This window comes from Syngnathus acus, chromosome 22 (genome assembly GCF_901709675.1).
Source record: "Syngnathus acus chromosome 22, fSynAcu1.2, whole genome shotgun sequence".
NCBI lineage: Eukaryota > Metazoa > Chordata > Actinopteri > Syngnathiformes > Syngnathidae > Syngnathus > Syngnathus acus.
The window spans coordinates 11,008,047-11,016,904 of record NC_051106.1 but is presented as its reverse complement, the minus strand read 5'-3'; the positions used below and the strand labels follow the sequence as shown (position 1 = coordinate 11,016,904).

General features: G+C 47.2%; 1 long non-coding RNA gene across 1 annotated transcript; it reads right to left on the bottom strand.

Moving 5' to 3' along the window:
- Nucleotides 1-3,822: 3,822 nt before the first annotated feature.
- LOC119116408 lies at nucleotides 3,823-8,008 on the bottom strand. Its single transcript, XR_005096270.1, has 3 exons — nucleotides 7,993-8,008; nucleotides 7,942-7,953; nucleotides 3,823-4,003 (listed from the first exon to the last, which is right to left on the bottom strand). It is a non-coding gene; the product is annotated as an uncharacterized LOC119116408 (long non-coding RNA).
- Nucleotides 8,009-8,858: the final 850 nt, after the last annotated feature.

Below are 8,858 nucleotides of genomic sequence, written 5' to 3'. Positions count from 1 at the left end.
CATTAGATACCTACCTTGGTTACTTACCTCGAATTGGTGCCACGCCTCTGGTCCCCGGACCACGCCCACTGAAAAATCTCAAAAGACAAAAAGTCAACAAATTATACATGTATATAAATACCTACCTGCATAATCCACTCACCTGTAGTCCACGTCTCTGGTCCCCGGACCACGCCCACTAAAACATCACAACGGATAAAAAATCACAAAAGACAAAAATTATTGTTTTGTGTACATATGTAAATACCTACCTGAATTAGCCACTCACCTGTAGTAGAAAAAACGAGAAGCAACAAATTTAATAATAATAATAAAAATATAATGTGTTAATAATAAAAAAAATATATATATTAAAAAAATATATATATATATATGAAAAACAAGACAACACATTATTCAAAACAACAAATTGTAAATAGAACACATCCATTAAGGCAAAATCTGGTTTCATTTCCAGAAAGAAAAAAAGTTAAAACCCAGTTTTATTTCCAAAAAGAAAAAAAGTCAAAAACAAAAAACGTAAATTTGTAATTAGAAACTCGAACCGAACTGAGAATATAAATAGACGTGCAGGGCGGCAGACGCTCAGTGCATTTAGGGAGAGCAAAGGGTAAACAACTCAGTAATAAATACATACAATAAATTCAGCGATCTTTCATTTTTTGTTTGTGTGCCAGACCTGAAGAAGGCCCTAGCGGCCGAAACGTTGTCAGGGCACACTTTCATTATATATTGGCCATTCTAAATCTAAAAAAGATATTTTTATCAAAAACTGCTTTAATAAAAACAATTTTGTTCAGAAAAAAATACCTTTATTACATATATAAATAATTACATATATAACAAAGGCAAAATCCTAATTATGGAGCAAGGTTGGACCACGGTCCACTATGGCCGCCGCCGCCGCTTTGCTCACCAGAACCCTGGGCTGGAGGCTGGGAGGTGTGCTGGACGGATGGACCGTGCTTTTGCCCCTCCTTCCTATGGGAGGCGGGGCTCCTACCACAATCCTAACCAGCCAGTGCCTCCTCCGGTGCCCCCCGGCCACTCCGGCTTCAGGGTTCGCTCGTATGCTACGGTGGTTCGCCAAGGTCGTGGACCGCCTCCTGGTGTGCATTCCACCCAAGGTGAGGCTCCGGCCAATAGGTGGCGACAAACCGATGCCCATTTTGGCCTCCTAGTCCGAAAGTTGCACAGCATCATTAAAGTGACCCATCATCTGCGGAATGTAGACCCCGAGAGAGGAGCCCCGCAACCGCGAATGATTGCAAGAATGGTGGAGGTTTTGTCGACCATGGTCAGGCCAGCATTCCCTACCGGGGATGCGTTGGACCTGATCATGGGCAATGCTCAGAATTGGGGTCACACAACATGCCAGATTCTGACCGAACATTACTTGGCCTGCCTTGCCCAGTATTTGGATGACCTGCAGATACTCATTACCCCAGAATGGGAAGCTGCCTTTGCGGTGGCGACGAGGTGGGCCAGACGGAATTTTCCGCGGCTCTCGCAGGACACTTTGGACTATGTTGCGGAGCAGGTCAGGGCAAGCATGGTGGATCTATCTCCTGCTTCACCGAGCCCGACTTCTCCTACAACACCAGGTCCAGATCCGGGGCCCGGGACTCCATTGACGAAGCCCGTGACTCTGTTGACGCCGATTCAGACCCGGTCGTCGCCGGCACCAAGTCAGGTTCCGGTACCCGTGGCTCTGTTGGCGCCGGTCCTGGCCCAGACTTCACCGACACCAAGTTTGGTTTCGGGGCTGGATGATGCAGTGGAGGATGAGGACAATGGTGTGGTGTTACCGCCGCCGTTTCCGAGTCAGCCGCTGGAGTCTCCCCGGCCCCCGGGCAAGGTCAGAGTGGAATCAATACCACCTGGACGCCGGAAAGCGCGAAACCCCCATGGTCGAGGGACCAACCAAATCACGTGCGAGTGGCTTATTGTGGGTGACTCCAATGTGGGCCAAATGCCGGCCCCTACAGGCCACAAAATGCAAATGATTAGTATACCGGAGGGCATATTTCGGCACGGCCATACTTACCTGGACAATGCTCGGGTGAATCACGACCTATGTATGGATGTCATTGTCTTGGCGTTTGGCATTTATGACAGGGCCAACAAGCCTAAGGAGACGACCATTAAGTCGATCCAGAGGATGCTTAAGTTCCTCGATGACAAGTTCCCTTTAGCGGTCGTCGTCATCCCTCACATCCACTATTCGGACCTCCTGCCGGACTGTGAAAAGGAGAACCTCAACGTGGTCAACGACTGGGTCAAGCAACGTGAGGATGTTGCACAGCTTCCCCAGCTACCACACGGGCAGTTCCGGGTCCAACGGGACCAGCTCCAATGGACGGCTGATACCGCGGTCAGGATGATGGCCCTCTGGGAGTCAAGCCTTCATAGTCTCCTTTGTGGTGGTGACTATTGTGGTGATGATTTTTGGGTGGACCCCTAGTCCGATCCTTTCCCCCGTTCCTGTCCACACCCTCATCCTATCCTAACCCTAACCCTAACCCTAACCCCAACCCTAACCCTAACCCTAATCCTAACCCTAACCCTAACCCTAACCCTAACCCTAATCCAATTCCCTGATTACGTCCCACTAGGAACAGAAATTCCAAACAGTAGGCTCTATTAACATATTAAGGACAAATTTATTCACATATATTCGGACCTACTTACCTTATTAAAATTAATTCGGACCCACTTACATTAGATACCTACCTTGGTTACTTACCTCGAATTGGTGCCACGCCTCTGGTCCCCGGACCACGCCCACTGAAAAATCTCAAAAGACAAAAAGTCAACAAATTATACATGTATATAAATACCTACCTGCATAATCCACTCACCTGTAGTCCACGTCTCTGGTCCCCGGACCACGCCCACTAAAACATCACAACGGATAAAAAATCACAAAAGACAAAAATTATTGTTTTGTGTACATATGTAAATACCTACCTGAATTAGCCACTCACCTGTAGTAGAAAAAACGAGAAGCAACAAATTTAATAATAATAATAAAAATATAATGTGTTAATAATAAAAAAAATATATATATTAAAAAAATATATATATATATATGAAAAACAAGACAACACATTATTCAAAACAACAAATTGTAAATAGAACACATCCATTAAGGCAAAATCTGGTTTCATTTCCAGAAAGAAAAAAAGTTAAAACCCAGTTTTATTTCCAAAAAGAAAAAAAGTCAAAAACAAAAAACGTAAATTTGTAATTAGAAACTCGAACCGAACTGAGAATATAAATAGACGTGCAGGGCGGCAGACGCTCAGTGCATTTAGGGAGAGCAAAGGGTAAACAACTCAGTAATAAATACATACAATAAATTCAGCGATCTTTCATTTTTTGTTTGTGTGCCAGACCTGAAGAAGGCCCTAGCGGCCGAAACGTTGTCAGGGCACACTTTCATTATATATTGGCCATTCTAAATCTAAAAAAGATATTTTTATCAAAAACTGCTTTAATAAAAACAATTTTGTTCAGAAAAAAATACCTTTATTACATATATAAATAATTACATATATAACAAAGGCAAAATCCTAATTATGGAGCAAGGTTGGACCACGGTCCACTATGGCCGCCGCCGCCGCTTTGCTCACCAGAACCCTGGGCTGGAGGCTGGGAGGTGTGCTGGACGGATGGACCGTGCTTTTGCCCCTCCTTCCTATGGGAGGCGGGGCTCCTACCACAATCCTAACCCTAACCCTAACCCTAACCCTAACCCTAACCCTAACCCTAACCCTAACCAATAAAAACATCTTATAAATTTGATTGTTTGCCATGTCGTTCAGTTACGACAGGGAATGGACAGTGGTCCGTCGGGGACGACACCGCCAGCCGACAGGCCGGGGGCGGGAGCTGGGGGCGAGGTATGGCCACGGGCGGATGGACCGTGCGTTGTCCTCTTCTGCCGGGGGGGGACGTCAGTTCCCCAATCCTGGTAGGGGGTGGACTCCACAATCCAATCCTAACCCGCCTGTGCCTCCTCCGGGGCCTGCTCGCCATCCGGGCTCCGTGACCCGTACCTACGCTGAGGTGGTACGCCGTGGCCGGGAGAGGCCGACTAAGACCAATGACCCTCCCCAAACCAGGGCCCCTGGTGCCAAGTGGCAACCGGCGAGCACCAACTTTGGGTACCTGGTACGCCAGTTGCATAGGGTGGTAAAACTGTCCCACCATCTGTGCAACCTGGAAGGTGACCAGCAGCCTCGCACGATAGCCAGGATGGTGTCTATCTTGTCGTCCATGATCAAACCGGCATGTCCTTCGGAAGACACTGCCTGGATGATTGTTGGTAATGCGAGGAACTGGGGTCACACTACCTGCATTACCTTAAAACAACACTACCAGGATTGTCTGAAGGAGAGTCTCACCAATTTGAAGGACCTTGACACTTCAGAATGGAGGGCGGCGTTCGAAGTGGCAGTTAGATGGGCCAGGCGGAATTTACCGCGTATCACCCGGGTGGTGGTGGACCAAGCCGCTGCTAAGATAGCTGGGTGCTTAGGGGAGACAAGACCAGCCCCAAATCAACCCTCAGTACGGGTTGCCTCGGTTCCTCCTCCTGTAACAGCATGTCCGGGAGGGGGGCCACCGCCCACATCTCAACCACAGCAAGAATCCGATTTGAGGGTCCTCCGCCTGGTGGCCGCAAGGGATGATGGGGTTGGGGAGTTTGAGAACCACCCTCTACCTCAACGAGACTCCCTTTTACAACGGAGGGCCTTGAGGGGGAAGGCTCCAAGGCCCAGAGTAAACCAATCACCGGAAGATACCACCGGGTTAAGACCGATGGAGTGGGTACCGCCGGGGATCCCTGGGCCATCTGGGAATACCCAGGTGCGACCACACGAGGACTCCCCACCAGATACTCGCCTGGGACACAGGTCACCAGAAAGAGAAGGGTTTTCCCTTACCTTGGGGGACGCCCAGGGAAGGACTACGGAATCGGCTGATGACGGAGTGGACCTTTCGGAGGACGAGGTGGAAACGGAGGATGTCTTCCATGAATCAATGGAGGATATGACTCCTACGCACAATACAATTACTAGACACCCCGGTCAAGGGAGGAAAAGTAAATGGCACCTGCGGGTGGAAAAGAAGAAGGTTGTAGTTGGGGATTCCAATTTAAGCCGTATGCCGGACGACCTGGATGACCACCTGCAGGTGGATAGTTTTCCGGGAGCCCGGTTCAGACATGCGGAGAGCCTTTTCAAAACGGCCGAAGTTCTGGGAGACATAAGGGTCGAGCAAGTGATCGTGGCATTTGGCATATGTGAAAAACAGAATAAAGCTAAGGAGACCACAGTCAAAGGACTACAGAAGGCGGTCAAGGCCGCGAAGGATAGATTTCACGGAGCGATGGTGTGGGTGCCGATTATAAACTATTCAGGATTGCTCCCGGAAAACGAAAAGGCTAACCTCGAGGCCATTAATGGACATATTGTGAGGAACATGGAATATATTCCACCACTCCCAGAAGGTCAATTCAGGGTAGTTGAAAATGACGTTGTTCATTGGACGTCGCAGACCGGGAGAGCCATGCTGGCCCACTGGAAGGCCTTTTTAAACTCCCGAGCCCTTGGAACCGTCAATTCGGGGGGGCACGGGGCCCACACATTGGGTACACCGAACGCAGCGACCCACTAGTGGGCTCTGATGTAGTGGTGTTGGCGAAAAATTTCAACCTATCGGTACCTCAAAGATTGTTACTTAGTAAGGGTTTGTCTTTTGTCCCGTCGGTTGGTATGAGCACCGATCAGACGATGCGATTTCAACACGACATGCAGAATTACCATCGCAAGGTCAAGATCATGACGTATTTTGGAGGATGGGGTAAAAATACATTGATACCATTTGTTGGGCCATCTACCTGGGCTCCTCCAATGTGTGAACTGCCTTTGGAAGTGGCTCACCTGATGGAACTTGACACCAAGGCTTTCAGGAAACACCATATGGGATCTAGTGGGACCAACAACCTATCTGAGGATGAGAAGAAGGCATTGAGGGAGCTGAGGAGCAACAAACGGATAGTCATCAAACCGGCGGATAAAGGCTCGGCTATTGTTATCCAGGACAGGGAACAGTATACCAAGGAAGCCATGCGACAGCTCCAGGATGCAAGGTACTACACCGCACTAGACAAACCAATCTTTTGGGACACAAGACCAATGGTGTTCGAGGTTGTGGACCAGTTGAGGGAACAGAAATATATCACATCCAGGCAGCATGGGTACCTTATTGGAGATTCGGAACCCAGGCCTCGACGGTTCTATATGCTCCCTAAAATTCACAAGGAACCGAAAACCTGGCCCGTCCCATATGAAATACCGCCCGGCAGACCTATTGTTTCAGATTGCGGAAGTGAAACATATGCGACGGCCGAGTTCTTAGACTACTTTCTGACTCCGTTATCTATAAAACACCCTTCCTATATCAAGGATACTTACCATTTCATCGAAATTGTGAAGGGTGTGCGAATGGACCCGGACCAGTCCTTCTTTTTTACGATGGATGTCGACAGTCTGTACACCAACATCCCAATATCGGCGGGAATGGAGTGTGTTAGGAATATATTGGAGAGGTTCCCGGACCCAAAAAGACCGGACGGGTGCCTGTTGCGACTTCTGGAGATCAACTTGACCCGAAATGACTTTGAGTTCGACGGTCAGTACTACCTACAAATAAAGGGGACGGCCATGGGGAAGAAGTTTGCTCCAGCGTACGCCAACATTTTTATGGCACATTGGGAACACGAGGCCTTGGCAAAATGCCAAAAGAAACCACAAAGGTACGTCAGGTACTTGGACGACATATGGGGCGTATGGGCTGGGTCGGAAACTGAATTTCGTGAGTTCTTCCATCTACTTAATTCCCACGATCCGTCCATTACCCTCAAGGCAGAAATTGGGCACAACTCCATCAACTTTCTTGATACTACGGTGTTCAAGGGCCCCAATTTCCACAAGGACCAATTATTGGATGTCAAGGTCCATTTCAAGGACACTGATACGCATGCCTTGGTACATAAGTCCAGCTTCCATCCTTCCCATACCTTTCAGGGGGTCGTTAAGTCGCAGCTACATAGATTCCACCGCATATGCACCAGAACGGAGGACTTCTACGATGCAGTCAGGATACTCTTCGGAGCCCTAAAGAGGAGGGGATATGGTCGCTCCTTCCTTAGGAAGTGCTTGAAGACTTACCGGATAAAGGGAAGAACCGTGGCGGTGGGGGACCCGATCCCGTTTGTGTCCACCTACTCATCGGGGATGAAGTACCTACACAGCAAAATCAAAAGAAATTTTAGTGAGATCATGTCCTCCGGAGATGGGCCACAAGCCCCTAGGTTGGTGTCTGCATTTAGAAGAAACGAGAACCTCAAGGACCTGCTTGTCCGGGCCAAATTACCATCGACATTGCCCAGGGATCCTCATCCCCTTGGGCCGCACCTCACCAGACTGTCGTTTGTTAGGAGGGTGCGGGATAAGACGGTTATTAAGGTCCAAGAGGGCTTCACTCTTGATTCCAGGAATGTGGTCTACCTGGTAATTTGCAAGAAGTGCGGCATCAAACGTGTAGGAGGGACAAGGACCAAACTCGGTACCCTTCTCATGCAACTTAAGTATAAAATTACACACAAAATGGACACCAGTTCACCGCTCATTCAGCATTTCATCCACCATGGGACAGAGGCCCTCCGCATAGCGGGGTTAGAACGCAACAGCGCATGGTCGGACCCTAATCGGTGTAATAGGGAGAAATACTGGAGGGCGAGCCTCGAATTTCCATCTCAGCAGACATAAATGTCGGTCCTGGACCCTATCTGGTTCCTACCCTAACCCCAATCCTGCCCTAACCCCAACCCTGCCCTAACCCTAATCCTAACCTAACCCCAATCCTAACCTAACCCCAACCCTAACCCTAACCCTAACCCTAACCCTCGCCTGCCCTAACCCTAACCCTAACCCCAACCCTAACCCTAACCCTAACCCTAACCCTACTTCCTTGCAAAGTGACCGCTTGCCTGCAAAGCAAACAAAAACAAGCAAAAACAAAAAAAATTCATCAAACAAATATCAATACTTACCTTGTTTACTTACCTGGACCGATTACTTACCTGCGGAAGGGCCGCTTACCTGCGAATCAAACAAAAACAGACAAAAAATTAGTCGAACATACATCAATACCTACCTGATTGGATTACCTTGACCGACGCTCACCTGTCAGAAATTGGAGGAAAGAAAAAAACAAAGCACAAACAGTTATTATTTGAATTTGGACTGCATTAGAATCATTTGCCACAAAACTACAACAATAATCAGTTTTCCGTATTGAATAAAGGAACTATCAACAAAAAGATAAATGTATAAATTTTAGAACAACGTTAATAGAAACAAACTGTTTATAACCATCAAAAAGTGGTTTTGCAGCCGTCTGTCAGAACATAGAAAAGTCAAAAAATGAAAATGAAAACTAATAAAAAAATAAAAAAATAAAAAAATAAAAAAACAAAAATGACAAATAAATAGGGAACTAGAATTCATATTTTATTTATATCTCATATTTTAGTTTAAACCATATTGGGTTGGACTATTAACACGACACAAAAGTACAGTAAATAATATTTTCACCCGGCAAACGGGAATAAAAAGACCGACGTAATAAAAAGTCACTCATTCCAACATTGGACAGCGGAAGAGCGACATCGCTTGTTTTACAGTTATTATAGTGTGCTAGACCTGAAGAAGGCCTATTGGGCCGAAACGTTGTCAGGGCACACTTATATTATATATTGGCCATATTAATTCTAATAAAAGATA